At 39.4% G+C, this 14,311-nt stretch overlaps 1 protein-coding gene across 4 annotated transcripts in view; it reads left to right on the top strand.

Moving 5' to 3' along the window:
- The first annotated feature begins 632 nt into the window (after nucleotides 1-632).
- kiaa0232 (KIAA0232 ortholog) overlaps nucleotides 633-14,311 on the top strand; it is a 132,482-nt gene continuing 118,803 nt past the window's right edge. For 2 of the 4 annotated variants that reach the window (XM_039751441.1, XM_039751439.1), the window contains exon 1: nucleotides 634-903. The gene's annotated coding sequence lies outside the window, so the exon portion shown is untranslated. Of the gene's footprint in view, nucleotides 904-1,312; nucleotides 1,393-14,311 lie in introns of those variants that run through there. The other 2 variants (XM_039751442.1, XM_039751440.1) reach the window with 2 other exon arrangements.

Below are 14,311 nucleotides of genomic sequence, written 5' to 3'. Positions count from 1 at the left end.
ATTTATCCATAGCGCTACGCTTTATAATTGACGTTTAATCTAATGTCTGCGATATTTCTGGACACTGGTGAACTGAAATGCCCCTTCAACATAGGGAAAACGTGCCAAATTCAAAATAAAAAGGTCAACGATCTAACTCAGACTCTTTACATTTCAACAATATAGCTGTGTCATTAAAAGAGAATTTTTTTCTTGTTAAAACGAATGATTCAGTTCTCTACGATACAGCATTGTATAAGTTGGTTTGTTCCGCTACAGACGGCTATAATTCTAATTGCAGGGACCCTACACTATAGCACAGTTCACAAAATGGGCTTCAAATAATATAATTAACAATAATTAAAACACTGCGCTATTCAATTAAGAAGGGTGAACACACAATGCAGTGCAGCACGCACGCGACCGTCTAGACTTAGCTTTAGCAAAAAACAGATGACATGAGCTAAGCTATTTGCGCAGATCTACACTGCATTCTGATGCAATCCTGCGCGGAAGGATACAAAATCCAGAGACTGGGCAGGTGATGTTAGCCCCGTTGTTATGGAGACGAGAGGGTTGGGTCTAAAGGGGAGCGAGATGGAGGGGTGCTGGAGAGGGAAACGGTCTTAAAAAAGAGGAACGAAACTGCACGCTCGCGTCCGCCATGTCGGCTCCGGTTCCTTAGTGAACTACATATTGCGCATGAGCCAAAATGGCGCTAGTTTCAAAACCTCTTGAGTGTTTTTTTTTCTTCTTTAGCCTGTAAGTGGGAGGAGACTGGGTGCGGAGCGTGACTGTGCGAGTCCGCGTTGTTCGACGCTGCTGCGGATTCCAGAGCCCGAGCTCGGAAGCAACGGCAGCGGGAGAGACCCCCGAGCGCTCCTCCTCCTCCTCTCACGTTTCATAACGTTGACTTCACGGCAGGTAAGTGACAAATACGTCTTTTACCGTTTTGTTGGACTGGATGTGATCGCCGGTAGAAAAGTGCTTCAGGGCAAGATATGAAGCGGGAGATGTATAATTTGAAAGCGGGAATTCGTGACGCATTTTTTTTCAAATAACGTCTTAGGGTCCAGGCTGGGTTAGCCTACCGCTCCTCCTCCTCCACCACCTCCTCTTCCTCCCCCGCCGGTTCACAACAACTAATTTTCCTTAGAAAGGGCCGTATTCTAAACAAATGGCCGGTGTTTAGACGTTAATATTTTAGCAGCATTTTCTTGTGACTAACCGGGGATGTTGAAGAGTTGTGGCGTAAAGCCAGTGTCTGGTTTCCCTTTAAATCCGGAATCATATGCTCGATCCCTTTCACTGCGCGAAGCGATCATAGTCCCGCTGACATTTTCACCTCCCATTGCATTTGGGACGTCCTGCAGTTGCTGTTACCCAAGCTGTCTTACAGAACAACAGTCCCAGGTATCTTTGTTGGCATTAGCTGTCATTTACTTGATTTATAGTCCAGTACGTGCTTGTTAGTACTGCTACCTCCTAGCCTTCACAGAGAAAATAGAGCAAAGTCTCGAATGGGGATGAGGCTGCCATTTGTGAGGAGTTTTCGGAAAGTCACCCTGTATTGTGGAAGTGTCGAGCATTTCACTTTGTAATACATCAGCAGCCTAACATAAAAATATCAGTGCCGATTGAAAAATTGACTAGATTTATCGCTGCAAATAATGCAGTTATTTATGGAGACCTGCAATTCTTAGAGCTAAATATAATGTACAAAAAGTCACATATTTGGTGCCTTTACATCACGGGTTGTCGGTCAAACTCCGATGATTTACCCTCTCATTTGAACTCTCTCATTGGCTTGAGATGTGTGTTTTACGCGATTATCCTGCCTACATTTGATTGTTTCGGGCTGACTTGAGCAAGCGTGCATGTCGCAGCAATTGTAGGCCGTGACAGTTCAATAATTTTAAGAGTTGCTCGTTTCCTTTTATTTATTACTTTAACTTTTTCGAGTATGTTTCTAGTCATGCCGACAAATATCATGTGAGACCATGAGTATATGTAATATGTGGTAAATCGCATACATGTTTCATTGCTTCGCTATGTGTTAGGGGGCGGAGGCGTAATGCCGGGCATTATTTTTTCCCTTCTCCTCCTGGAGGCAGTTCTGTGTGGGCATTGATGTACCACCCCCGAAATTAAAAGCAGTCGACTCGACCAATGATAGTCGTGGAGATGACAACGTAAATCGTGACGTTGATCAGTTTTAGGGAAGAGGGCGGGGTGCCACTTCCATGATACTGGCACGAGCAGAACAATACTAAAATCTGAATGGAGTTCCCTGTTACGAGATTATTTATTTATAAGATAATTTTTTAATCCATGGTTACTTTGAAAATCGATAACTTTCATGAGAAAGAAGGTTTTTAAAAAATATGTGACTGGGTTAGATTTTATTTTAGCAGATGGAGGAATATACTCGACGATTTTTTTATGTACTAAGAATTTTTCTTTAAAATTTTAAATCTCGTTAAGTTACACCTTAAAATATGGAGCGCCTTCGATTAAAGTATAATCATTTATACTAAAGTTTTTTTAGTTTTTGGTTGGATTGCTACAATATGAAATTATATTCAGACTTCTAGTGAGGATACTGCCTTAATCACATCAATTCTCACGTTTCCCATTTTATGCACCATATGTCATTTAATTACTTTCAAGTATTTTAAAATACTGCTATGTAGTATACGCAAGTACAAAATTTTATTAGTATTTAATTTTCCGTGACATTTGTGGTTTACAGGGGCACAGTTATATCTGCTCTCTGAGGAATTCTTCATATGGGGAAATATTTGAATGTTTTGAGTCCTATTCATTTTAGGTTCTATGAAGACCCGCCCAGAGTACAATTTAATTGAGGAAGGTTGCCTTACAGGTTAAGGCACTCTTACCTAGAGGCTAGACTGTAAACCATGAGGTTCCAGTTAAATCCCAATCCAACAACTTAAAAAAGTGATATTGAGCAAGGTCATTAATTTGGCATTGAACCTTTTTAGAGAGTTGTGAGCAGTCCTACCACCATGATTTGTAAATTTTAAATGTTTAAACATTTCCACTCAACAACTACAAAGATTGTCAAATGTATATGTGTATCATGTTCTGAAACTGAACTTGTTTTTATGTTGGTTATACAGTATATATTTCAGTACATTTAAAAAAGTTAAGTTACTATTCTGGTAATGTTTTTCATATTACAATATTTAATTTTTTGTTCATAATGATTTTTCGCATTTAATATTTCAAATGACATTAATGTCCAGCGAGCACCATACTAGTACAATGGAAAGAAACTACTGCAGCAGTGTCTTGAATTCAGTGTTCTGTATTTGAATCCCAACCACAGTAGTCCTATGTGAAGAGGTTGCAATTTCCTTTAGTGTATACATTGGTTTTCCATTTCACACCCCAAAGACTTTGTGAGTGCGAGTATAGGTGTGTGCATGTGAACTCATATGAGCCCTAAAATACCTTAAGCAGGTTTGAGAGTGTTAGTGTTATTAATGTGCAAAATATTTTAAGACGTATTATGAATAAAATTATGATTTATTAAATGTCTTGGTTATTGGGTCTTGTTAGACAGAGCTTCAAGCTAACATCACCATTCTGCATCATTTCTTTCACCACTCTTGTGCCCTTTCTCTTTCCTTTTTTATTGTTGATTGTATTCTATTTTTTCTTTGTTGTTCAATATTAGTACTTCATATTCAAGAATGATCACATTTTCTTCCTTACCACCATCTACAGGACATTCATTTGCACATATTGTACATCCTCCAAGTAACAGTCAGGGCCTGAATTTCATTTGTCTTATGGGGGATCACCCTCCCACCCCGTGTTGCACCAAGTGGGGGGCCTAGCTTAGGATTCATAAAGATCACCCTGGACTACCTAATGTATCTTACGTGCTTGCACTAAATTTATTCATTGTTTTTCTGTACAGTAGCTGAAAAATATGTAGGACTTAAAATCAATACTACATGACTAAGTTTATGTTGCTGAATCATGAGTAAGCGAATACCAAGATTATTCAGGATTGTTTCATTTACACAAACCTTTAAAGCTACCTTTGCAACAAAACATTTCTTAAGTCAGTTTTTTGTGATTTGCTGTTGTGGAATTTAAATTTGCATCAGCATAAGGACAACACATTAGGTGTTAAATAATTTAGAATTATATATAAGGGAAAATTCAAATTTAAGATATCATAAGCTAGTGATACTTTAGTTTTTCAACTTTTGTCAATTTTAAGGTGTTCATTGTGAAATTGATTGAAATAAGTTACGTTTTTTTCAGGATTCCTGTAAAACCGACCTAGTCTCTGTTTTCAGGTTAGAGTTGGGCAATGTGGAGAATCCTCAGGTTGATCTAGTGGCCCCTAAATATCGCCAATTGACAGTGCTGTGGCTAGGGGAGAGTCATCACTATTTTAACCAAATAAAGCTGATGTCACATTATGAGACTTTTTCTAATGGAGTATATTGCTGATCTAAATGCTGTACCATGTCAAATTATATAGCTGAATAATTGAGGGGCACGTCTAATTTACCAACTGGGTTACGACCTTCCTGCACAGTCTCTCCCGTTTTTGTGACAGTTTAAAACATGCTGCGAGGTTTAGAACATACATGTTCTTTATTTGTTGTTGCTACCCATCTGGAAGTTCAATACACAAAATGTATTTATTGGTGATCAGCTCTGCTTCTCTCCTCTCACAGCCCATCCTTCAGACTAAAGGGAAAATTAAACCTCTTTGATTTTATCAGAGTGAGTTGTTGGCTAGTTGATATTACTCGTTGAACTATGTCACTTTTGGAGATTGGTTTCATGGGAGCATGCTGCCGAATTCTAAGATTATGTAATTGAAGGCTACAACTGATAAATCACTGGAAAAGTTGGTTTATGTGGCTTAAGCTGCTATAGCAGTTTTGCAGTTCTGTCATTTTCACTTTTTTCCCGTATTCTTAATATCCATGACTTTAACAAAGTACCTCATTAAATAAAGAAATGCACAGATGGGAGAGTTGGTGGTTATGAAGAAATCAACCTTACCTTTTTGTCATTAAATTTACCAATTAAGAACAAAATACAGTAGAATCCAAAAAATCTGTGAATTTAGGTTTCTGTGGTTTCACTTATCTGTGATTTGCCATGGTCCAAAAATTATTAAATGGATAATTTCAGAAATAAATGATTGCTGCATCCCATGTGCCATGAGTTAACGTGGGAAAAATTACATCGGACTCATTGGCACACACTTGTGCACTACTGGTGCGTGATGGTTGTTCATCATGCTAATGCTTTAAGTACAGTTTAAATCAGCCTTTAGCCTCTAGTACTTTGCTGTCCGCATTCACTGTTACATTATCACAGTGTTGTTGTGAAAATAACCCTTAATTATCCTTAATAATGCCCTTAAAGCATTAAAGTACATTTAGTAATGTTAGTAGTTTTTCAAAGCCTAAGAGAAGCTGTGAAATGTGTGGAGAAGCCAGTGAGTACTCATAAGCTAAGGTGTTTTTAAGAAATGAATGTAATAATATTATGTAAAATGTGCGTGTGAAAACAATCTTGTATCCACACACATTGCTCCATCGTCCTTTGAGGGTTAACGCTAAAATGTCAGAGTCTCATTTATTCGAGAGAGAGCACAAGTATAATAATGTGCAGTGTGTTTCATTATTTATTGTTGGTTATGTACTATGCAATTTATCAATGAAAGTTTATTATAGGATTTTATGTAAACGTAAAAATCACTGAGTTACAGGGTTCACTACCATCTGTAGTAGGACTTGGAATCACACACAGATACAAGGGGGTCTGCTTTATCGACTAAAAACTGTAATCAAAAAGTCAATCATAGAGTAGCTAGACCTAAAATGTCATGAAATAATGTTACAACTGATCTGCACACCAACAATTATAGATTTCACGCTATGGAGGCAATGTATTAATATATCCACTGTTGATGATATGGAAAAGTTGAATATGAGCCAGATGTGAACTAGTAGAATTCTGGCTAAAAGAAATAAATGACCACTGAGCATCTATCAAGTTTGAATGAGGAAAGCAACAAGGAGGTGGAACAATGTCCCTTGGTCATCTTGTGAAGGGTTAAAGAAAAGTTATTCTCAGCAATGAGCAAAAGCAGAGAGCTTGCTATCTAAAGAAGTAGTAGGTGGGGGTAACCTGGTTTAATGGTGGAGAAGAAACGAAAGCTTCTACACAAGTACCCCTATCTGTGCAACAAGTATTCAATTTGGCTATGGTGCAATTTTAGAGCAGTTGTTGCTAAAAAAAAAAAACAGAAAAAGTAAACATCCTTGTAATTTTTTTTTTGCCTACAGTCTATACAGTTTAAGTGGGGGTATGCAGTACAGCAATGAATATTTTCATATCATTTTTATCGTTGATGAGCACATCAGTTGTCCTTCTGACACAGCACAGCAAATGCCAGTACAACTGTGGAGATGAAAGTCAATACAGGATTCAGCTTGTTTTTGCTAAATATGAATGTTCCCATGCAATTAAGTAGAGTATAGCTTACGTGTACTAAAATTCATAATTTGTTCGCTTCAGCGATTTAATTCATAATAATATACAGTATAAATACATGCAGTGCAGAAAATGCATGCTTTAATAGTAATTGTGGACAGTGGAATTAGATGGTATTAGAATTCCGGCTACTTTTGTTTTATTAATGTTAAAATTTGTATTTTGCAATGTTACTTTGAGAGAACAGGCAGGCAAAACCCTACATGGGGGGGAAAGCACAGCCATATGTGCTGAACAAGTTTAAAAGGAGATGCGATGAACAGTGCAACAGGTCTGATCGGGGCCATAAAAAGAAAAGGTTGTTTGTGTGGTGCAAAGGTTTGTGAAGATAATGATGTTCCTTGAAGAGGAAGAGTGATGTTTCCCAAGACTAGCAGCAGGACCATAAATGGTCCTTTCAAGGACTGTTAACACTAGAATTACCAGAGCCTACGAAAAAACTCGTAATTCCGTCCCACCTTAAATTGCTTCTTAAATCACTTCACACCTATTTCCACTCTAAAACTCCACTTCACTCCCAGATACTCAATCAAGGCATGAGCTGAGAGAAGTTCAAGTCAAAGTCAAAGTCAAAGTGAACTTTATTGTCATCTCAACCATATACAAGTATACAGATAGACGAAATTGCGAAGCTCAGGGTCCACAGTGTAACAACATGATGTGCAAATAGTAAATTAAAAATAGAATAAAAATTTTAAAATTTATAATTAAAACACAAACAAACAAGACAAGACATTGTGCAAAGATAGGACAAACAAGTAGCAGCAATATTGATGTGTAAGATATGTAATATAATAAGTAAATAAATAATAAATAATAGATATAGATAATACAGAAATTATCAGTGTATGATAATAGTTGTTTAAGACGTGTGTAAACAATGACAGGTCAGAATGTTTCATAAATCCTTAGAGGTCAGTATGAGATTTTCAGTTCTTTGCAGGATAGTGGTTTTCATGTATAAAAGTTCTGTTTTGTAGAGGAGGTTGAGGCCGTGTGGAAGGTCCCAGGGGGCAGCCTGGTGTTAAGGAGTCTAACAGCTTGGGGGTAAAAACTCTCCTGCAGCCTCGCAGATTTGGCTTTGATGCTGCAATATCTTCTCTTGGATGGCAGAAGTGTGAAAAGTCCATGTGAGGGGTGTAAGGGGTCCTGCACAATGCTGCAGGCCTTGCGGACACAGCGTTTGTAAAATATGTCTTGTAGTGAAGGGAGAGGCACCCCAATAATGTTCTCTGCTGTCTTCACTATCCTTTGCAGGCGCTTGCGGTCGGATATGTTGCAGTTGCCATACCAGACAGTGATGCAGCTGGTCAGGACACTCTCTATGATGCCTCTGTAGAACATGGTGAGGATGGAAGGGGGAAGACGTGCTTGATTCAGCCGCCTCAGGAAGTGTAGTCTCTGCTGGGCTTTCTTGATTAGTGATGAGGTGTTATGTGTCCACGTAAGTTCCTCAGTTAAGTGCACACCGAGGAACTTGGTACTCCTAACAATCTCCACATCTAAACCGTTGATGCTGAGCGGGATGTGGGCAGGACGTGATTTTCTGAAGTCCACGATTATCTCTTTTGTTTTGTCGACATTGAGAGATAGATTGTTGTCTTCACACCATGCGGACAGCCATTTCACCTCATCTCTGTATGCTCTTTCATCATCCCTGCTTATCAGTCCCAGCACCGTCGTATCATCCGCAAACTTGATGATGTGATTGGTGTTGTGCGTGGCTGTGCAGTCGTGAGTCAGCAGGGTGAAGAGCAGTGGACTAAGCACACAGCCCTGCGGTGCTCCAGTGCTCAGTGTGATGATGCTGGAAGTGTTGTAGCCCATCCGAACTGACTGGGGCCTCTCTGTCAAGAAGTCCAGGATCCAATTGCAGAGGGTGGTGTTTAGGCCCAACCTGCTCAGTTTTACACCAGCTTTGGAGGGATGATTGTGTTGAAGGCAGAGCTAAAGTCTATGAATAGCATCCTGACATATGTGTCTTTTTATCCAGATGTGTCAGGGAGATGTGAAGGGCAGAGCATATGGCATCCTCAGTTGACCTGTTTGAGCGGTATGCAAACTGAAGAGGGTCAAGGGAGGCAGGAGATTAGTCTTTATGTGTGACATGACTAACCTTTCAAGCACTTCATTATGATTGGTGTGAGTGCAACTGGTCGGTAGTCATTCAGGCATGTCACTGATGACTTCTTTGGCACTGGTATGATGGTGGTCGACTTGAAGCATGTTGGGACTGACGACTGGCTCAGAGATGTGTTGAAGATGTCTGTGAGGACACCAGCCAGTTGACTTGCACATTCTTTGAGCACAAGACCAGGTATGTTGTCAGGTCCTGCAGCCTTCCTTGGATTGACTCTGGATAGAGTCCTCCTCACATCTGTTATGGAGAGACAGAGTGCTTGGTCAGTGGAGGGAGGTGTTGCTTTTCTCGCAGGCTCTTTGTTCTGTGCCTCAAACCGTGCAAAGAAGTTGTTCAGCTCATCTGGAAGGGAGGCATCACCATCACTGCTGTGTGGATTGGGCTTGTAGTTTGTAATTGCCTGAACACCCTGCCACATACGACGTGTGTCTCTGGTGCTGCTGAATTGTTTGTTGATCTTCTGCGCGTATGCCCACTTAGCTCTCCTTATAGCACGAGACAGGTTGGCTCTGGTCACCCTAAGGGCGGCCTTGTCTCCAGATCTGAAGGCTGCATTTCTGATCTTGAGCAGCTTGTGCACTTCTCTTGTCATCCAGGGCTTTTGGTTGGCTCTAGTGGTAACATCCTTGGTAACAGTAACATCCTCTATGCATTTGGAGATGTAGCCAGTCACAGAGTCTGTGTACTCCTCCAGATTGATGGAGTCACCATCCATAGCAGCCTCTCTGAAAATGTCCCAGTCTGTCAATTCGAAGCAGGCTTGGAGAGCTGAAACCGCACCAACCTGCCACACTCTGATGCTCTTGCGGGCTGGTTTAGTGCGCTTCAGCAGGGACTTGTATGCAGGAACCATAAAAACGCTGATATGATCTGAACAGCCCAGGTGAGGGTGGGGTAGTGCCTTGTAGGCGTCAGGAGCGCTCGTGTAAACATTGTCCAGACAGCTTCCCCCTCTAGTTGCAAAGTTCACATTCTGGGAGAATTTTGGGAGAAATGACTTCAAGTTGGCATGATTGAAGTCTCCAGCAATAATGAAAAATGCCTCAGGGTGCGTCGTTTGCAGTTTGCTGATGATCTCGTAGAGTTCCGCTAGCGCCTGGTTAGCATTTGCGCTAGGCGGGAGGTAGACCGCCACCACCATCACGCAACTGTATTCCCTCGGCAGGTAGAAAGGCCGACACCTTACTGATAAAACCTCTATCAGCGGGAACAGTGTCGCGAAACTGAGGCAGCGTCGTACACCACTCTCTGTTCACATAAACACACAGTCCGCCCCCGCGGGTCTTACCGGACAAAGAGGCGTCTCTGTCCACTCGGAAGATGGTCAGTCCGTCTAGCTGGATTGCCGAGTCTGCAATGTTCTAAATTGGTTGGGGGATGGAATAGCCGGCTGCTCCTAGCTTCTCTTTATCAGCACATTTAGAGGACAAAGGACGCTGGCGGAGAGGTGTGAAGGGATTTAAGAAGCGATTTAAGGTGGGACGGAATTACAAGTTTTTTCGTAGGCTCTGGTAATTCTAGTGTTAAACAGCTGTTTGTGTCTGTGTGTCAGGCCTCCTTCTGCTATATCTTTGGTTCTTGCATTATATTTTGTATGCTGCAGAAAGCTTACTATGTGTTTTATACATTTTTTAGATGACAGAGGAACTAAATATAATTCATGGATGCTAAAAATTAGGAAAATAAATTATTACAAAAACAATGGCAGTTGCTCTGTGCTAGCAACAGAAAAGACATTCGTGATGGGATTTCCTTTTTGCATGCAGATACTTTGAGTCTATGATCATGATAATGAGGTAGCCCTTTGAACCCTGTTTAACCATTATGCTAAATAAGGTCATGCTAGGCTACCAGTGGAAAGAGGGCACCAAAGAGTTTTTACAAAAGTAGGAGAAATCTTTCAATTATAAATTAAGTTATAAGTAAGCAACATGAAACCTTATTTTTCCATCTTTTGATCCATTTATTTTGGAATGCTGTAAGGTTATAACATAATGGAATGGAGGATAGATCATTTGGTACAAATAAAATTTCTTCATTAGAGTTACCTTTTTTAAAAAAATGTCATGCAACATTGCTGTAGAAATAGAAAAATTGAAAAGTATGCTTTTAAGATCACTTGATTTCAGTAGTATGACAAGAATAAAAGCTTGCTTTAGTAAACCTGTATTGTATGGCTTGTTTTGATAACCTCTGCTGGGGCAGTTTCAGTCAGTGTATATGTACAAAGTGTATATGTACATTTTCTTTGATTTGACTTTTATATAATTTTTGTTCTTGTTCAGACAGATGTTTGAAAGGCAATATTAAAATCTAGTTAGGCTTTGCTTGGTTTTGTTCATTTAGAAAACAGATCAATTGAATTCAATAGGAAAACAGAATTGCTCTTTGAATACTTATTTTATTTTGTATTGTCGTTATTTACTGTATAATTTATACAGTACACATTTTCCAAGATTCCATGTCTTAAAAAGATCATTCAATATGCTTCTTTCATGTTTGATCCCTCTTATTTTATTATTTAGCACAGTACAGGTATTTTTTAAATTAGTTCAGGTGATTAAAATCTTTCTTCTGAAAAGAAACATCACAGTAGAACTAACCACTTTTAACTTATGAAACTGGGCCAACAGAAGGAGTTAGACTGGATTCAGTCTGAAAATATGTGCATTATACTGGAAATGTTGTACTTTTTAATTATATCTATACAAATAAAAGGCAAAGCCCTCACTCACTCACTCACTGACTCTACTCTGACACTAATTCTCCAACTTCCCGTGTGGGTGGAAGGCTGAAATTTGGCAGGCTCATTCCTTACAGCTTACTTACAAAAGTTGGACAGGTTTCATTTCGAAATTCTACACGTAATGGTCATAACTAGAAGCTATTTTTCTCCATATACTGTAATGGAGTTGAGCTTGATGACCTGGGGGGGGTGGGGGTTGTGGGGTTGTTGCGGAGTTTCATGTGACATCATCACGCTTCCCACGTAATCACGTGAACTGACTGTCAACGCAGTATGTAGAAAACAAGGATGAGCTCCAAAAACCGCTGAAGTAAACATGCATTATACAATTGAGAAGGCAGCGAAACAATAAGAAGCGAGCGACTGACACACACAACCATATTCATGAGTGCAGCTACTTCGGAAACAAAGCACGGTGTAAACCTAAAGTTTAAATTAAGTTCATAGACAGGCTGCCGCTGACGTTTGTCATGCCCACGGCTAATGCGGGATACAAGTTTAATGAGAGGACGCAGGATATAAACGAGAGTTTTGATCACTTTGTAACTAAGTTAAAATTGCTGGTAAAGGGGCTGTGCTTATGCAAATTCCAAGAGACTGTGTTTATGGGGGGGGTTGACAGTTAAGGCGGGTGGGGGAGTCACGTCATCATCTCCCCTCCCATTCACCTCATTTCGCTCTGAGCTGAGCTCCGCAGCTAATGCAGTCTTGCAGAACCAACTTTATGACACTGCCACCAAATACTCACAGAAAAATCCACAAGTTAATACACACGCTGTCTCTAGAGTTTCTCCACACTCTGAATACTCCAGGCACTACTTACAAAAGGTTACATTGACAATCGTGTTACGTTATTTTTAAAATGTTTCCTTTTCTTAGCACAAGCACAGCTGAGAAGCTTTGCATGTGCTCCATAACGCGTTAAAAAAAAAAAAAATAACGCATTTAATAACACTTTGCATTCCAAGCAAAGGGGAACTTCTGTCAATACATGATTTCCTGGTACACCGATAACATTGATTCACACATCAGAGCTACAAAAATGTAACAGGCGGAAGAAAGCGTGTTGCTACGACTGATTGGAGGAAAATTTCATTTCAAAAGACTACCCGACGGAAGCCTTGATAAAAGCGTGGTATGTATGTATGTATGCGTGTATGTGTGTGTGTGTGTGTGTGTGTATGTGTGTATGTATATGTGTGTGTGTATGTATGTATGTATATGTGTGTGTGTATGTATGTATGTATATATATACTAGCAGAATACCCGCGCCTCGAAGCGGAGAAGTAGTGTGTAAAAGAAGTTATGAAAAAGAAAAGGAAAAATTTAATAAAAAAATAAACATGATTGTTAATGTAATTGTTTTGTCATTGATATGAGTTTTGTTGTCATATCTATTCTTAACAAATGAAAAGAAAAATTATATATATTTATATAGCATATCTTTGCAAAACAAAAAGAAAGAAATAGAGCATCACAAACACGTCTTCTTTCCTCTGCCTATTAAGTAATAAATTAAATCGATTATAAATTATTAACACAAAGTAAATGGGAAAAAAAAAATATCGGGCAGAAACCAGAACTTACCCCCACAGCATCCACCGCGCTTCTAGCGTTAGAGCCAAAAATGTGGTACACGCAGGTTGTGAGGTGTGACGCTAATTAACGCTCGTGCTACAACAGATTATAGTGTTGTTATACTATAAATTTATTTACAGGGATCAACAGTTTTGAAGAAGTCCATAACAAAAAAAAATAAAATTATAGATAACATTTTACACTTTGCTATATGAGCAACTGTTGCGGGGGGTGCCAGAATCCAACAAGGAAGAAAAATGAAAAACATTTGTATAAAATCTTAATTTATTTAAAACGGATGACTCCCGCTCTCACGTGCAAGTCTGCGTGGATATTATGAACATCTGTTCCGAGTTCTATTTAAATTTTAAATAGAAGGAATTTTTATTTAGTCAATAGAAATGTCTTTGGTAGGAATGTAAGTTAAATGTAGGCATCTTTGCATAAAGTTTTGACTATCCAGCGCTTACATTATATATTCCGAAATATTCCAAGACCGTCTTTATATACAGTACTCAGGTTTTGGGAAGCGCTGATCAATGTAATCGGTGTACCAGGAAATCATGCACTGACACAAGTTCCCCTTTGCTTGGAATTGAAACTGTGATTAAATGCATAATTTTTTTTAATGCATTATGGAGCACATGCATCGAAGCTTCTCATCTGTGCGATTGTCAATGTAACCCTTTGTAACTAGTGCCTGGAGGATTCAGTGTGGAGAAACTGTAGAGACAGCTTGTGTATTAACTTGTGGATTTTATTCCAGCGCTTGCTCCTTACTTTCTCACTTGCGCTATAACGCGTAATGCAAACCTCGCGCGATATTACGCTAACTTAAAAGCCTTGTGCAGCGCCTGTCAGTTGAAAATTGATGGTTTGCTTGCTTTTATCTGTCTCATTCTGCTCCTAGCGGAACTGTCATCTCTGACTTGTCATGGAGCACGTTAAAGCTGATGTGTTTGCAGTCTGTGAATAAAAATCCTTCTTGTTTCTACGATCTCCTGTGTCTCTGTGCAAATCTGTGACCCAAGCGTGACAATATATTCCGACGCTGACTTTATATATTCAAGATTTGACTTTATATATTCCAGCGCTGACTTTATATATTCCGACGCTGACTTTATGTATTTAAGTTTTGACTACCCAGCGCTTATGTTATATATTCCGAAATATTCCAACACTGTCTTTATATACTCAGGTTTTGGGAAGCGCTGATCAATGTAATCGGTGTACCAGGAAATCATGCATTGACACAAGTTCCCCTTTGCTTGGAATTGAAACTTTGATTAAATGCATTATTTTTTTTA

The sequence above is a fragment of the Polypterus senegalus genome, chromosome 4 (assembly GCF_016835505.1).
Source record: "Polypterus senegalus isolate Bchr_013 chromosome 4, ASM1683550v1, whole genome shotgun sequence".
NCBI classification, from domain to species: Eukaryota; Metazoa; Chordata; class Cladistia; order Polypteriformes; family Polypteridae; genus Polypterus; species Polypterus senegalus.
Note: the sequence above shows the minus strand (reverse complement) of the source record. Positions and strands in the feature narration are given on the sequence as shown.